General features: G+C 37.5%; 1 long non-coding RNA gene across 2 annotated transcripts in view; it reads left to right on the forward strand.

Moving 5' to 3' along the window:
• The first annotated feature begins 256 nt into the window (after nucleotides 1-256).
• Nucleotides 257-16,611, forward strand: part of LOC136364548 (uncharacterized) — a 132,785-nt gene continuing 116,430 nt past the window's right edge. For both annotated transcript variants that reach the window (XR_010744174.1, XR_010744175.1), the window contains exon 1: nucleotides 257-321. This is a non-coding gene — a long non-coding RNA (uncharacterized lncRNA). The remainder of the gene's footprint in view (nucleotides 322-16,611) is intronic.

The raw sequence follows: 16,611 nt of genomic DNA on the forward strand, positions 1-16,611 counted from the left end.
TGGTCTGTGATGGGACCCTTTCATTTCCCAATCTCCTGTGACAGTCCCCTGATGTGGGCACAAAGAGCTTGTGGTGTTTGGGAACGGGGCTGTGGCAGAGCCTCATCCCTCAGGGGCTGCAGCTTTTAGAGTGATGAGCAGGGGGTGCTGGGGTTACAAACCAATCACAGCAGGGCCGAGAGCCCACACAGGTGTAGTGCATGTAAGGTGAAGGCTATAAAAGGTTGCGCTCAAGGATGGTTAAATGCTGCTGCTTGGAGCCTTCTTCAGTGTTAGTTGTGCCTTTTCCATCAACCTGCTACAAATGTGATCTGTCTAAAGGTAAGGGAAAACCTCTGTCTGTCCTCTGTTGCTTTGCTGTTAGCATCAGCCAACTGAGGCTACAATAGGGTGGAGTAGCTATGGAGCAGCCATAGTTCTGTCTGGTGTGGAGATTTCTTAGTGTTTCTTTTGGATTAGCAAGTTAAATCCAGGATGGCTTTTTTTCTAACTATGAGGTGTGTAACTTGCTGCTACCAAAAAAAGAGCAACAGTGTGTGAAAGTTGAGCGTAAAAGGTATTTTTTTGCTGTTTCACTCAGTCAAAAGTGCTTTTTTTTTTGGGTTTGGGCCATTAAACTAGGTTTGGGCCATTAAAACAGATTTTTGTCTTTCCCTTAATTGCTGTATCTTTTGTAATACAGCTTTGAAAATTTTTAGAGATTTTTGTTATAACAGTCCAATATATCCAAACCAGAGAACTGAGTGTTGTAAAGGGTCAGGACTGAAACAAACCACAAATACTATTAACAGAGACCTGCTGCCACTGAGAATACAGACTGAGATGCCTATTGGAAACGAAGGCCTTAATCTAAGGAACCACTTTCTGGGTTCCTTAGATTAAGGTTCTTCCTTCCTTAGATAAAGGTTCCTTCCATTTTGGCAGCCTGTCAAAATGAACTGGACTGCTGGAACACCACCTCAAGAATATTAATGCCCAACTATTCTATTTAATTTAGGCTGAGCCTTCTAGACAAGCTCAAAGGACTCTGACACACAGTTGCCAGTGAAAGTGAATCCCTGACTTCCCTAAGCCTTCCTGAAAATCCTAGCATGAGGTCATTTAAAGTCTGGCTTCTGACTGTCCTCAGTGTTTGTGCAGATATCCCACATGTTCTTCCACACTGGGATGTGCTCAAGAGGTGCAAATGACCAAACTCTGGTTGTAGCTGCCTTGGGGAAGAGCACCTTAAATAAAGTTATAGCTTAAATGGCAAGTGAATGTCTGATTTTAAATTATTCATTTTGGAGAGGGATTTGGGTACCACAACACATGCATTTGCTTCATTTCAGTGGATTATTTGTCATGAAAACTGTCACACTGACATCTTTTGGAGAAGTTTTATGTGTCCATCCCAGGCTGCAGGGATGCCTTTTAAAGGAGAGCAGCTGTCAGAAATGTCATCAATAAGTGCCTATTGGAGTGGGGTTTGGTTTTGGCACCTGTTTAGGAGAAAGTCCCATCATCTTACCTGCCATGTGGTTTCTTTTGATACCTGCTCCCCTGAAGGGAATTCCCTTTAGCTGCAAGGTTGGACTGGTCTTTTGTGTTCTATAGGAGCCTGATTCAAGTCAATGAGGACAAAGGGAGGCCCCAGGATGCTAATAGGCAATAAACCTCTCTAACTGAATTGCATTTTAGTCTCTTTTTGGATTAAGCTCTGTTTTTATATTTCGTACTACCACATACTGATTTTATTCTTATTGCAGCATAAACCAGAAAACCTTTAAGGCCTTGTGACTTTATTACCATTTAGGTCTGAGAATAGATGCACTATTTATATATGTTTCTAAGGGTCACAATGGTTCAATATGTCTTTTTAGGGAGGGGTTGCATAGCAGGTATAGGGTGTCAGCTATCTTCCAAATCCAGGACTGATTTTTCAAAGATTAGGGGTTGTTGATACAATAACTATGAAAATTGTTCCTTGCTCCTTGCTTTAATGATGCAAGGAATAACATATGCACAATGAAGTTCTTTACAGAATCTTGTAGGAATGTATCTTTCTTCACGTAGCCTGGAAAAAAAGGGAATCTGTTAAGAGGGCTTGACATTGGTGCCAGATTAGTTTGATGAAGCACAGTGCCACCAATACTAATCCCTTTTCTAAACTTCCATTCAGTCCCTTAAAGCCTTTACCTTTTGCAATGTCTGGGTGTGCAAAAGCGTAAGAGATAAGGAAAAGGAGACAGTGGGGCACTCAAAAAGCTGTAGGAGCCTAATCAATGATCAGGTTTCAGTGGCTCCGGAGGTGCGAGCTTGCCATAGCTGCTCAGTGTTGTTACATGCACTGCCTGTATTTACTGCCTTCCAACTTGTAACTTAAGGGGACTGCATGCACTTTAGAAAAGTTTAGAGATGTAAGTGAATTCTTTCATAATTACAGTAGCATTCATGGGATGAAAAATTACTTCCTCAGAATTTTTGTGCTATCTGGGTTTTTATACTAATATGATAACTCCATAAATCTTCTCTCACTTTGCACTTATTCTCTTATTGTTTGAAATCAAGAATGCAATGAAAGTACTGGAATGTTTAAAGCTGTCTGTGTCAAATCATCTCCAGGAAGCTTTGAACGTTGCAGAATTTAACCCTCTTGTAGCGCAAATCTCTCTTTCACTGTAGAGAAGTGCCTTGAGTTAAGGATACATTTTTCATCCATGTGTATGTTCTGTTGTATGTATCTGCATGTTTGTTGTATTTATGACTTGATTTTTCTCTTTATGAATACTCCCATGTTGATATTCTGCACAAAAATATAATCAGATATTTTTTCTAAGTGTAGTTGAAAAGACTTTTGCTCAAATTCTGTGATACTGAATAACACCACAGCTTTATTAATTGAATTCTCCTGTACATATTTACACCAAATAAAGGTCTCACATTGTGTGTTAGATTTGAAGATTAAAGAAATAAGTATATAAGTTATTAGTTAGTGTCTAACATGCAATGTGTATATATTAGTGTGTCTCTTACCCAGTTAAACTTCTATTGAAAAGAAACTTCATATGAAGATGTAGTAAATATTGTATGGTTATTCACATACTAATTAGTACTAGTATTATAGGTGTTGATGCTACAGAGATGTTCTCTTTTGGGAATTCATGATAAGAAAACATGCGATCAAGAGTTCAGTGAACTGCATTGTGAGTGTGCCATTTAGAAACCACCAAATGTTAAAGGCTTTGCTGACATGTGCTGCTCATAACCTTGCTAAAAATACTGCATTTTTTTTTTTCAATTTAAGTGTGCATCCTATGACTATTTTGGATGAGCAGTGAAGAATGTTACTACAGTACCTACCATAGTAAATATAGCTAGTAAAATAATAACTTTTAATGAGCAGTGTTGTAAGTGAAATGAAAGTAATTAAAGTAGCTAATAAGAGTTTAACTCTGGAGTGTTAATCAAAACAGTTAAATTATACACTAGAAAATGTATATATAAAAAGAGAGTATTTAGACACTGTGTGATCTGTTTAACAACGTTACTGATGAGCCCTAGTTAGTACTTTGGCTGTGTTTAACCATGCAGTCTTCATATAGAATCCCACTCCCTGGTGAGTATCATCATGAGCTGATCACAAATGAAAAGTGAGTATTTCACTTCTGTGCCAAGTTAAGTAGACAAAATCCCAGTTTTTCAGAGTGCTGTGATTTCTCTGAGGGTCTGTGAAGATTGCAGGGGAGATGCTTGGTGGGTTTGCAGCGCAGGAACCTGTCTGCAGCCTGCTGTGGCTTCCCTGCAGCCCAGAACACACAAGAGGCTAATTCAAGAAGTTTCCACTGTGGCTCCTGGAGTTCAGGCACGGTTTAAATGTCTTCATTTGTTCCACTTTGGGAACCTTTGCATTAGTGTAGTCCTGGTTGCAGCTTTGTTCTTTGCTCTCAGCTCACAAGAGAAGAGTGTGGGGAGAGTTATGGGGCACAAGAGCATTGAAGCAAATCTGAGTAACCTGAAGCCAACACAGCAGGAGCACCTTAATGTCATTCATCGACTTATTAGTTATTTCTTGTTGAAAGCTTCCAACCAGGATCAATTGTATATCAACACATGCTCTTGCTGTCAGCTCAGGGAATAATTTTGTTTTGTTAGACTTGTTCGTCATGATTCAGGCACCAAATTTTCTCAGGAAAAAAATGCTTAAAATGTGTATTAACAGCATAAGAGCCTATTGCTGCTCAGGTATTTTCAAGGCTAACGTGAAATAGGCCATCAGCAGATCCCAATAATGTCTCTGTTCTTTAGATATCTAAAAGGTTAAATGACAGGCAAGGTTTCCAATCTTCACCTCCTGTGTGAGCTGCCTTGTTCATACTGTTACCCACACACTACTTCAGTGTTAGACTGAGTTCTGTCAGGTGAAGGATAGACTTGCATTAATCCTGCTTGAGAATGTTTATTTATTTGTACTGGGAATTATAGCAGCCTTAATGGTACAAACCTCCTTCAGTAGCAGCTCTTTGTTGCTGCTGTTGTAGGAAGCAATTGCTGCAGGTCCAAAACATTCCCAGTCATGCAGCAGGGTATGCTGAACAGTATGGGAAATGAAAAGATACTGATCTAGCAAATGGCATGTGGTAGCAATCTATAAGTCATGGGAAGGAGGTCGATGCTACCTACTTTTACATTATATATTTGCAGAGCTTGCCTTTTACTTAATTAAGTCCATATTATTTAATTAGTGCTGAGACACGAAGGAGGAATAGATATGTATCTCCTCTGAGATCCAATTTTGCTAAAACAAAAGGAGCCAGAGGAAGTTGACAGTAATAGAAATTTATTAACAATTTTCCAGTTTGGCATCTACTAAGTAGGCAAAAAATTCTATTCACTAGAGTAAAAGCATCAGCCAAGGGCTTAGAACATACTTCATGGTGACAGGTATTTAAAATTTGGCAAGCAAGGCAGGCTTGGACTGAGCAGAGGGACTAGAAATATAAGGAGAAAGAGTTTCAATTTATTTACACTACATAAAAAGCTTTGATTTAGTGCTCCCTTTTACAAAAAGAGTGTTAGAAGCATAAAATCATGTGCGTGGTCACTGTCTGCAAAATATCACTCTTCAGTTCCAGAACCACTCAAGATGGATCTCTTATTTGTGGAAAGCAGACTTATACTTTTCTTCCTTATTGAAAGCATCCAGTTATCTTTCTGGATAAGGAGGTTTTACCACACAGATCAGTGCCCATAACAGAAAAAATACCATGTTAAACCAATTTATTTCTATTGTTCCCTTATACTTCCATGAATGTTAAGAAAGATCTGAGTCATTAGGTGCTTGAAAGACACTTTTGCTGGCTGAGACACAAGGTCTTGCAGACATGCTGGGAAGAAAATCTTTCAAAAGAGAAACAAACCATTTTGATGTTGCAAGAAAATGAAGGGGTTTTAAAATAAAAAAATGCAGTTATCAGAATAGCTACATCTCTTCACACATTTCTTTTGACCTTCCTGCTGAATCTCCACACACTGGTCAGTGTTTCCTTCCCTCTGATTTGCTGTCAGTATGCAGAAATAATTTCTTTAGTGTGGTAGTTAGGCTATTTCAAATTAGTTTTCTGGTTTTGCTCTTCGCAATGTGTAGAACATTGTTACTGATGCCTCTGGAATTGGCTGTTTCCTGATCATCTTTACTGGTGTACAGGGAAATGACACGATGTTGCAATTCGCTTTTCTTTGCTCATGTAGTGGGCACACACACAGATACCCACCCATTTACACCAAGCTAAATCCCTTATTTTTGTACTCAAATCTATTTAAACTGTTCCTCATGTGCAACAGGAACTTCATTGGGGGGGAAAAGAAACATAAACTGAATATGCACTTAATTAAATTTAGAGTAGCAGATTGGAACTCTTCTTTGGACAACAATTTGTGGCTAAATTTCAAGTAATTTTTACACTGATTATTTCTGGAAATAGACAGCAGAGGCTGCATAATGACACCCTCATGATTAGCAAGTGAAGAGACTGCAAACTATATTTTACTGTTATAGGGTAAATGATTAGAAATTAACCAACATGCTGATGTGGGTTTCATTTCAGTAAGTAGTATTTCATCAAGCCACAGTAAGATTTTAATTAGAACTCATTGAGGGTACTGTTGCATTTGGAATACAAAAATGAGAGTGTTAAACCATTCATCAAATAGTTTAGTTCAGCCTTCTATTACACAAATAATGTTTTTGTATTAGGCAAAGCTGTTTGGTTACTGTCCTGATAGTAAAATTTAGGTGGTGGCTTATTTTGCATTCATTTTGGTTCAGAGTTTGGGTTTGTTATATGGTTTTTTTGTGTCCCCCACAGATAATCTACTCTGTTTTTTTTCTTATTTAAAACTATAATGGCCCAATGAAGCTATGAAGTTTATCAAAATTGGTCCAAATACAGACAAAACAAGTAATTTCCCAGCATTTTTTAAGTGTTCATTTCATGTCAGTCTGTTTGTGACATGATGTCATTACAAAAGAAATTTGGGATTTTCAAAAAATCCTAGTATCAGAATTTCTTCTACTAGTACAGAAGGCAGAATAATATGAATCAAATAAACATAGTTATTGGTAATTTTACTGAAAAATACCTGTGTAGATAATTTCCTCTTAAAGGAGTAATTTTTAAAACTCAAAGTTAACCCATTTTTGTTAGCAACAACTGTTGCTCTCAGATATAAAGCATATAAGCAAGTCCTGCTCTATAGGAATGTCTGCTCAAGGAGCAATGTCTGCACTGGGAACCCAACTGCATCCTGCAGCCATCATTCCAAACACAAATAAAAAGAGTATGAAGTGGGAAACCATGGGGTTTGAGCTGTGAGGCATCACACACTTTTCCCTTCTGATTGATGTCTGTTCCACCCTCTGTCCGTTCCTGGGACAGGGACATAGGATGCTGGGTCACTCTTTTACGTTATAAAACTTTTCCAAAATCCTGAATGAAATTACAAAATAAGGGGAGTGACTGAGTGAGTGGTTTCTGAGTGAAATGATGTTTTACTTAGAAAGTAGTGGTTTAGGGTCAGAGGCAAGCCCAAGTGGTAGTGTCAAGGCTTACTATTAGACATCTGAAAGAACAAAGACAGCCTTCTCTTTGCCGTAGTCCTTCTTGAAATCTAAAATAATTGGTGACTTTACAGCTGAGGAAGAACTGAGGATCTACTGATATGTTTAACCTGGAAATATTTCCATAAATTATGTGGAAGTCAGAAAAATACCTCATCTCCTTGCCCCAATTGATTTAATTGTTCAGCTCTGACTATAACAAAAAGTGTTAGCTGTGTCTTAGTTTAAAATAACTGTATGGGAATAAGTCTATAAATATGTAAATCATATTCTGTGCAAGGACATGATTTTTAAGCAGCCACAGTTCAAAGTACTTCAAGTGCCTTTACTTTGTTAAGAAAACATCTTAGAAGTTGATCATGAGGCCAAGAGAAGAATGATGGGAAGCAAGAGTAAAATTATAATATGCATAATAGAGATTAAATTCTTTTCACAACACACAAATGTAACGTCCTCTCATTGTTACTATAGAGAATCTTTCTTGTTCTGTGGGGAGGTTTTTAAAAGTATTTTGATTTTCGTTCATCCTCTCTAAGAAAAAAGTAGGATTAGCTTCACCATACCCTGCAGTGTCTCCTTCTGGAGTTGAGGGCAGTGTGGAGTTCTTGTAGCCCTGGCCCAGCAGCTGTGGGAGCCCCCTCCTGTCTGCAGAGCTGGTGGTTTCGTGCCCGGCAGGAGCTTTCAGGCGTCACCCACCCACTCTTAAGGGTTCTTCAGTTGTCTCAGCTGAGCATGCACTTTACTGAGTTTCTTGTTGTGATTTTTTTTCCAACCTCTCTTCATATTATTATATTTTGTTGCAGGTTCAATTCTTGTTTCCCTCTTCTGGCCTGTCCGGTGCAAATCCTAGCATTTTTTCCCTGACTCTGTGTTATAATGTTCCTTATGATGTCATCCTTTACTCTTTTTTGGTGACTTCTGGATCTCATCCTCCAAGAAATCACAGTTTACCAGGTCCTTTGGGGTGTATGCTCTTTCCTGTTATTTTTGAGGGTTTTTCCACAACACGACTTGGACTTTTTCTTAGCATGTCCTTTTAGCATAGAACCCTGGTAGAAAAGAATGGAAATAACCTTTCCATCCCTTAAGCAATATTGTATTTTAACAAAATTTCATTGGAGATGCTGTGGATTGGTTGATTGGAATATTTCCATCAGAGATCACAGGCCACATTTTGAAGAGGGTAAAGTAAAATGGGTATAAACCAAAACTTACTGGCATGAAGGACAGTGTTTCCTTTGATTCAAGTAGGTAGATAACTGATAAATGCTATTAAAGACATGGCTATTACAAGAACATTTTTAATGCTTGCTTCACCTGTTCTGAAAGCACAAGAGTCAATATCTTGTTTGTGCTATTTATTTCTTATAAACTATGTATATCTACCAGTTTCTGCTTAGAAAGGGGATGCTAACACCTAGGTAAGTCATTGAAGACATGCATCCTGGGGAAATGTATGCTGTGTTGTCAGCCTCTCCGAATTTATGCATGTGCAAGATTATTTTCTGTTATGCAGTGTCAGTTTGGAGAAAAGGCAGATTGCTGGGTCGGAAAAAAATGGGTTTTGATTTGTTAATTAATTTCTGCTTAATAGTTTTTCATAGTGATTAATGCTAAGTTCTCCTTCTGGTTTTAAATTACACATGCTTTCATATAGTCCAACTCAAAGTGAGGAAGCTAAAGGAATAATGCTGACTGGCAACATGTGCAGGTTGACTTAAGAGAAAAAAACTGAATCATGCATTAGCATGTGATCCTATGAAATCCTAGGTATTGGGGCCTGAGCTGAAGTTAGTGTAATCAGCTGAAAAAAAAGTTCAATAAACTTCAATGACCTACAGATCAAACACAGTAAATTAAATGTTCAATGCTGAATAAAGCATACAGCTTCCCTTAAATCCCTCTTTGTGTCAGCACTGAAAACCTCTCTCTTTAAGGAACCAAATATGAGCACACTTTATTTCAAAATAGCTGAGATTAAGATATAAATTTTGCAGGACCTTGTTTGATGCAGATCTGAAGCCCTTTACTAGTAAGGGTTGACATTTGGATGTGAATTCCTTCTAAAGCAAGACACATAATATAAAAGCTATTTAATAACAAAATTAAGTATTAGAGGAACCAATCAGTGCTTACCAAATATTTCAGTTTCTTTAGTACTTGTGAAAACATGCTCTTTGAAACTGTAGATTTTTTTTTTAGTTTTTCTTACTTTAGGAGCACCCAGTAATCTAAAGTTAATGTACACCTAGAGATTAGAAAATAACTGATTATAGTCAAAGCAGCCTGGTGGAGAAGCTCAGTTGTTCCAGGAGAAACACACAGAGTAGTAGATCAATCCAACACTAACTTGTATTTCTCTTTCCAATTTTCTTGTCAGTGACTTATCACCTTATGCTGCAATTTTACACTTTTTTCCTGTCAATCATATTCACTGGTGTGAATCCAAACTAAGTCTACAGGCTTCCATAGCATCACTCTCTATTTACCAAAGTATATCTGCGATCAAAATCCTGCTCTATTTTAACATGCCTTCCTCTCAGTGAAGCCTTTTTTCTCTACCAATGAAGTTCCCAGAGTGCACTTTCTCCAGACTGATGCTTATGGTGTATAAATAATTTGGCAGGTGCATTGTATTAATATAAATGATCTGTCACAGCTCTGATTTCCTTGCAGCCCAAGTGAAGTGTGCAGGAACAGACAAAATGGGAAGTCAGCCTGTTTAACTCTTCCTGCTAGTGCTGTTTTAAGTGAGGCTAACCTTACGTGCAGCCTGTGGGTATTCTGATACTTTTCTTATGATTTTGGATGCATTTTGTTTATCTTACAAACCAAGTGACCCTTTTCAGATATAGAGGCCTCAAGGATTTCAGTCTTGTCTCTCTTTTCTTGAAGAGCCTTCATAGCTACAATAGGCTAAAATAAAGGCTGAAACACTAGAGGGGAAATACAAGGTTGCAGCAGTGATCATGGCCATTGAATCATAGTTCAGCACTATCCTTCTTATCTAGACCTAAATAGTAACTCCATGGTGAAAGTTCCTTTCCAGAGTTCTCTCTCCAAAGGGCTCTGTACAAGCTTCTTAGGTGCCCATGTTGCTGCAACATTACTTGTTTGCATCAGAATATTTTCATCCTCACAGTTCTGTCAGTTCCTTCATTACTATATTTGGAAAGCAGAACAAATGCACAAAAAAAAAAGCTTGCTCAAGGTCAAAGAGAAACCTGTGGCAGAAAATAGGATTTAAATGCTTTTCCAATTATGGTTGCTTAGATATAAGTAATTCAATTCTAGGGTATGTGAGAGTAAATATTGGAACTGGATAAATTATTCAGAGCAAGTGTGTTATTCTGAAAGCTTAGTTCCCATGCAGGTGATTTCCAGATTGTTATAAATATGTTTGTTTTTCCAAAATGCTCAAGCAACTGTCTCATACATAATATTTGCAGAGATTTTCTGTATTCACCATTCAACTGTTATCTGCAACCTGAATTTTCCTGATGGCATCAGTGCTTTTGAATCCTCTCAATATTTCCAAGACTACTGTGGTAACTTTTTTTACTTCAGCACAAACATGACCACATCTACTTATGAGAATTGAGAACTTTTTATCATTTCATTGACCATATTGGAAAAGGACACTTGAATATATTGTCATGAAAAAGGAAGATGCTCAATGGTATGATAGCCAAATCATGAATTTTATCAGTCACAACTGTTAAAGTTTGCTGTCTGATATCCAGAATGCATCTATATTCTAATATTTTGCTACTCCCTGTGACAGAAATACAGTTAATTAGGCATGCTGAAAGGAGAACTTTAGCTACTTCAATATGCATTGCTCCTGTCACAGAATGTTCAAACAGTGGTGGTGAATCAATTTGAAAACTCCGAGTAAGCCGGTTGATATAAATTAAATTAAAAGCTCAAGGCTGCTTGATATGCACTTTTTCAGACATTGGCTGAAATCCTGCTTTAAAATACCCTGCCAGAGTCAGTCACAATTTAAGAAACTATCATATCTCAACTCCCATTTAACTGTCTTGAATGTTTCAGTATTTGCTTTCTCATCACTGCTGGTTACTGAGATGTGTGTACAAACAGAAGCTCCCCCTTCTATAAGCATGCCCCAGATTCATTCACTGACAAACCATTCCTGTGATATAAGATCATATTAGTTTTTGCAAGGATGATAGAAACAAAAGAAAAGTGAAACAAAATTCTCCAATATTCCTTCCGTAGGTTGGAATCCATCCTCTCATCCTGCTCTTCTGGTAACAGAAAACTTTGGCCCTGGGCTTTGGCTTCCTGGTGAGGAGCAAGTACAATGACATATTCTCTGCTAGCTTTGAATCCTACTTCTATAGGATCCCCTCGAGAGAGGACAGATTTTTAAAATCAGAAGAGAACATGACTGTGCTTTTGAACCTTTCTGTAAAACAGATATATGAAATGTTTGTATATTTTTAAATGCTTTTAAAAAATAACCATGTTTTGCCTGATCCTGGTGTGTTTTCACCTGCAGGTTTAAACTCACTTGTGAAGGTCATCATTCAACTGCACCTCATTTCATGTGTCATTGCAGTATGTGTATAATTTCCAGGACATCACTAAGCCTATTATGGAAAAATAGACTGAGAGAACCTTGAGAGTAAAAGGGACCCCCTTTACTCAGAAAGGGCTTTAGAAGGACCTCTGTCATCCTTGACAGGAGTGCACAAGTCTTTTTTTTCTGTTTGGATACTGCAAACTTCACAAGAGCCAGAATGAAGTTTTTGTCCTTACTAAGACCAATTTTGGTTCTCACCTGAACTTTTCCTTTTGCAGTTGTCCCACCCACATGGATTTGGAAGACACATGTGTTCTTGTATTCCTTTTCAGAGTCTTTTGCAAACTTTGTGCATCCCACTGCTGTAATCTAGTCTAAGTTTACCCATGTCTTTCATGAGAATGACCTCTGGGACACACCAGATAAAAGTCACAAGGTCTGAGTCTTCTACTTCTTCTCTAGGCCAGTAAAAAGTTTTAAAGGAAATCAGACTGGTCTGACACAACATATTCCTGACAGCTCCATTTTTGCTACTGCTCATTGCCTTGCTATCCCCAGCTGTGAAAGCATCTGAGTGATAAATAATACAGTGTTCTCTGTTACTCGACAAGTTTGTTGTGCAGCATTATTTAAGATAACCACTTATAACTTGAACTGGTCAAGCTTTAGGTTTTTCAGATAATAAATATGTATGGATTTTGTTATTGTAAAAAATGTTTCACTTTATTTTGAAAACTTGTAGCAAAACAATTTTTACTTAAATTATTTATGTTTCTTGGGTCATTCTCCATTTCTCACTTTCTCTATCAGATAAAGTGATAAGAAATAAGAGAAGTAAGATTATAAATATTACCAAAAAATAAAAACTAATCAAGTTTATGTAGTTTTGGGGAACTGTGAGTGTTTTGGGGGAGGTATGGATGCTTTTTGCAGCATATAATATGGGAACGAACTATCTTCTGCCTAGTCCAAGCTCACGCTTTAACAATGCCTTTGACTCATTTATAATAATAGTTAGAATGTCTGCTAAAGGTCTCACTTAGCTATAGATATAAGAACGAGATTATGTTATAGAAATAGTCCTCCCTTGGAACAGTAAGCCATGCTTAACAATTCAGTGATATATCCACGTCACAACAAAAGTGAGACAACTACTCTCTGAAATCCTCCTTGTTTCACTTTTCTGTTATAAAAATAGTATGATGTTTGTGTGAATAAACACTGAAACATTAGACTGTATAAGTGCAATCCTAATTTGACCCTTGTCAATGTTTTCCATGTTGTCTTAATTGTCTTAACTTGAAAAGTGCTTTTGCTGGCTGACTGTAGTGGTCTGTTTACTCCTGCAAGTGCAGTCTTTGTGCGTCCTTGTCAGGACAACCAAGGATTCTAAAATCACCATCACTTTAAAAATGTTGTGGGATATAAAAACACGTGTGAAGAACTAAAAATTAAAAAACAATCCACATGCCACAATGGGAAAGGGATAGGTCAGGATGAGGGGAACAAGTTCAACTTTATGTGGATGGAAGGTATATTTTCTGAATCATTCCTGTGTAATCATAAGCATATTAAAGCCCACACGTACACCCTAATACTGTTCACCATTCCTTGTTAAAATAGTTTTTAAAATCAGCAACATAACTACTTAAACTATTCTGCCAGAAAATAGTAACTGATTCAAATCCCCATTTAGAAGCTTGAAAAAACTCTGTACTGGCAAAAAGGTGTCCAAACATGCAGATAGTCTCTACTGTTCCAGAAGGAGCTCTTTAACTTTTTTGTCAGTACTGACATCTACTTAATATATTAGACTCTATGGGAGTCTTATTTCTTGTGACAAATCAAAGTGCTGCCAGGGTGCTCATCTGCCATGGGACTAATTTCTCATGTCATCTGGTGTGAGAACAGGAAATGGAAAAATCTTCATAAAGTTAAAGATCTGATTTGTGTGGGGAAGAAAATGTATAGGCCAAGTTCTACTGGAGACATTCACTTGCAGTGAGGGTATAGAGTTGTGCATATGGAAATATTGGTGACTATTGAGTTTTCCACAGTTGATATCACAGCACTGGAGGCTGGCAACAGAGGAGTTTCAAACCTCTTCGAAGTCAGGTTTTATTATACAGAAGTACACACATTTTTCAGGGATAACTCCCCCTCAAATGGATTGGTCTTTAATTTACATATAAATTAGTCTGCTTATGGTCCCTTTTCCTATTGGATGGAATGTCCTGTAGATTTTTTTTCTATGCAGACAAGGTCTGGATTAATCTGTTACGGTTGCTTTGGATATAATGAGCTCTATAAATTTATAAATCTGATGCCCTCACCGAATTCAGTTCTCAGAATATCAGAATCTTCCCTTAGTTTCTCTACAGCTTCAGAATTTGCAAATCCAGTCTGGTCTTTTCCTTGAATAGAGGCCAAATTTTTTAGAGTATTCGAATTTTGAATAAACCCGTTCATGCAATGTACTTCACTGAGATATCTGCTGAAAGCTTCAGTTCTGCACTTGTTTTCAGGGCCCCCTGTGGTCCCCAGCAGGCACAATGCCACATTCTGGAAGTGGACACAGCACACATCCTCTCACTGTGCAGTACAGAGCCAGCCCTCTGACACTCTGAAATAGGGCACACAACTGCACAAGGGCTGAACCTGCATAGCAGAAAGGTGTGGAATGTGACATGAGTTATTACAGTAGTGAAGGTGAATGTGGGGTAAGGAACACGCTACTAAAAGTATTGCTCTCTGTACTTAAATATTCTACTTTTTCTTTAATGGGATAACCTCCAGGGAAGAAGGAAATGTGGGTGACTGACTTCAAATTCTCCATTTCAGTCTTGCCACCACAGAAATTAGGAAAAACCAGTATTGTCTTCAAACTGTCCTTTCTTGCAGCTTGGACATATAATTGAGGGATATGCAACCTCATGAAGACATTTGTTCCAAAATGGCAAGATTGAACTAAAAGCCTCAAGCTTAGAAAATTTTGGTAGCAAACTTAGTAGTCAAAAGAAGGATTAATGAAAATAATGTGTGTAATTACTAAGGAACATGTAATGTTCAGAAAGATATCTTATTTGTCCTATCCTGTAGACTGAAACCATTCTCTTTCATACACTTGAGAGACCAATCAAATTACAAAATATGCTTTACTACTTTGTTTTTAGGTGGTGATGGTTGGTGTTTAAAGTATTATTTAATTTCTGTGATGTACTACAGGAAATCTTTATTTGCCCCATGGAATTCTAGCTTCTATACAAGATAAATCATCATCTTGACATGTTCAGGTTTGGTTCCTTATTTTTCCTTTAGGAGGACGCTGTTATAATGTAAAAGACACTTTGTTTCTATTGCTGTTTTTTTTTTTTTTTTTTTTTTTTTTTAATTGGGTTTTTTTAGGGTTTTTTTGAAGAGACCTAAGTGAATGTGTGGGGCAATAGCTTGGTTGCTCAGTGGCAGGAGACAATATCTGCTATTAAATTTAAGCACATGTTGGCCAGCCTTTATGGGGCCTTAGGGAGGAATTTCAGCACTCAGCTAAAATTTCAGCTGGTTTGTAAGTCTAGTAAAGTCACAGAAAAGTCAGAAATGTGTAAAGGTTGAGACTTCCCTGGATGGTTCCTACCCTACTTTTTTCCCCTCTCCTGGCTCAGTCGCTCTTGTGATAACAAATAAAATTACCCTGAAGATGATGTATTGTTTCAGGCATTTTAAGAATCACTTTGTCTAAGCAAAGTGCTTCACTATATAAAGATCTCCCGGTACTTGATGATGATCAGCTATGTCCACTCCTAAAGGGAAATTATGAATATTAAAAGAATGCTGTCCAAGGAAAGCATATGATGAATCTTTGGATTCAGTCACAGCATATTTTAGTTCAGCTAAAAAAACACATAATGGAAGACAATATTAATAATACAGTCTTAAGAAACACTCAGACAAATAGCAACAAAATTGATAACTCTAGTTATGAGAAACTGTTCTTTTGTGTAAGTCAAAGATGAGACAAATCTGGGTTCATATCTTTCAGCTTATGCTTTATGATAATACAGTGAGCTCAGTTTCCAAATGTAAAACACTACCATATCCATCAAATAAAATCTATTCCCTGATAATCTTCATGTTATGTATTAATGTCTATCAACTTTTCCTGCTTTCTTTTTTCTTCTCTTTGCGATCACATTTTGTGGCAGGTATATAAATACTTTGATATCTGTGACTGAAAATTTAAGTGCTGCGTAAGCACCATCTATCCCCTTTTTACAACCTGCCAAAGACTGCAATGTAGAAAATTTACTGTCATCCAGCGTGGGGAAGTGACAGCTCCTTGCAGAGCTCTGTGGGGCTCCACTGTTCTCAAATTGTTGGGGTTAAGGTCATAATTAGAATTAAGGATTAAACATTGTCTCAAAGTTGATAAAATCCTGCTCTCTAAATTACTGTAGCATAGTATTAAACATTTGCTCATGTGAATTTTTGAGGTTAAAGTGAGTGGTGCCGCCACACCGGCAGAGGTGTTTCGGGATTGAAGCCACATGTGTTTTGTATAAAAGCATCACTTGTGTTTACTGCTGGATTATAATCAGACTAACTTGTCCTTTCACAGAAGCATGACAGTAACTATTCATCAATATAACTTCCAAATTAGACTATTAAAACATTAGCAGGTGCTATGAGGGGGGCAGGGGGATGGAAATGCCAAAATTACAGAATTACTATAAAATTTCTATTGTATTCCTTAAGAATACAAGTAAGTGCATAAGTTAAGATGGATATAATAAGCCACTCACGATGTTTCTGTAGTTTACCTTATTTGGCCTATAAAAGCTTTAGGACATTAGTTTTCACAGAACCTAGGAGCAGTATTCCCTCACAGGAGCGGTCTTCCAGATGCATAATCAGTAAATTGTCCACTGTGCTTTCAGGAGTGCTAGCAGCACATTAGAATATTTTGTGT

Source organism: Sylvia atricapilla, chromosome 8 (genome assembly GCF_009819655.1).
Source record: "Sylvia atricapilla isolate bSylAtr1 chromosome 8, bSylAtr1.pri, whole genome shotgun sequence".
In the NCBI taxonomy this organism is placed as follows: domain Eukaryota; kingdom Metazoa; phylum Chordata; class Aves; order Passeriformes; family Sylviidae; genus Sylvia; species Sylvia atricapilla.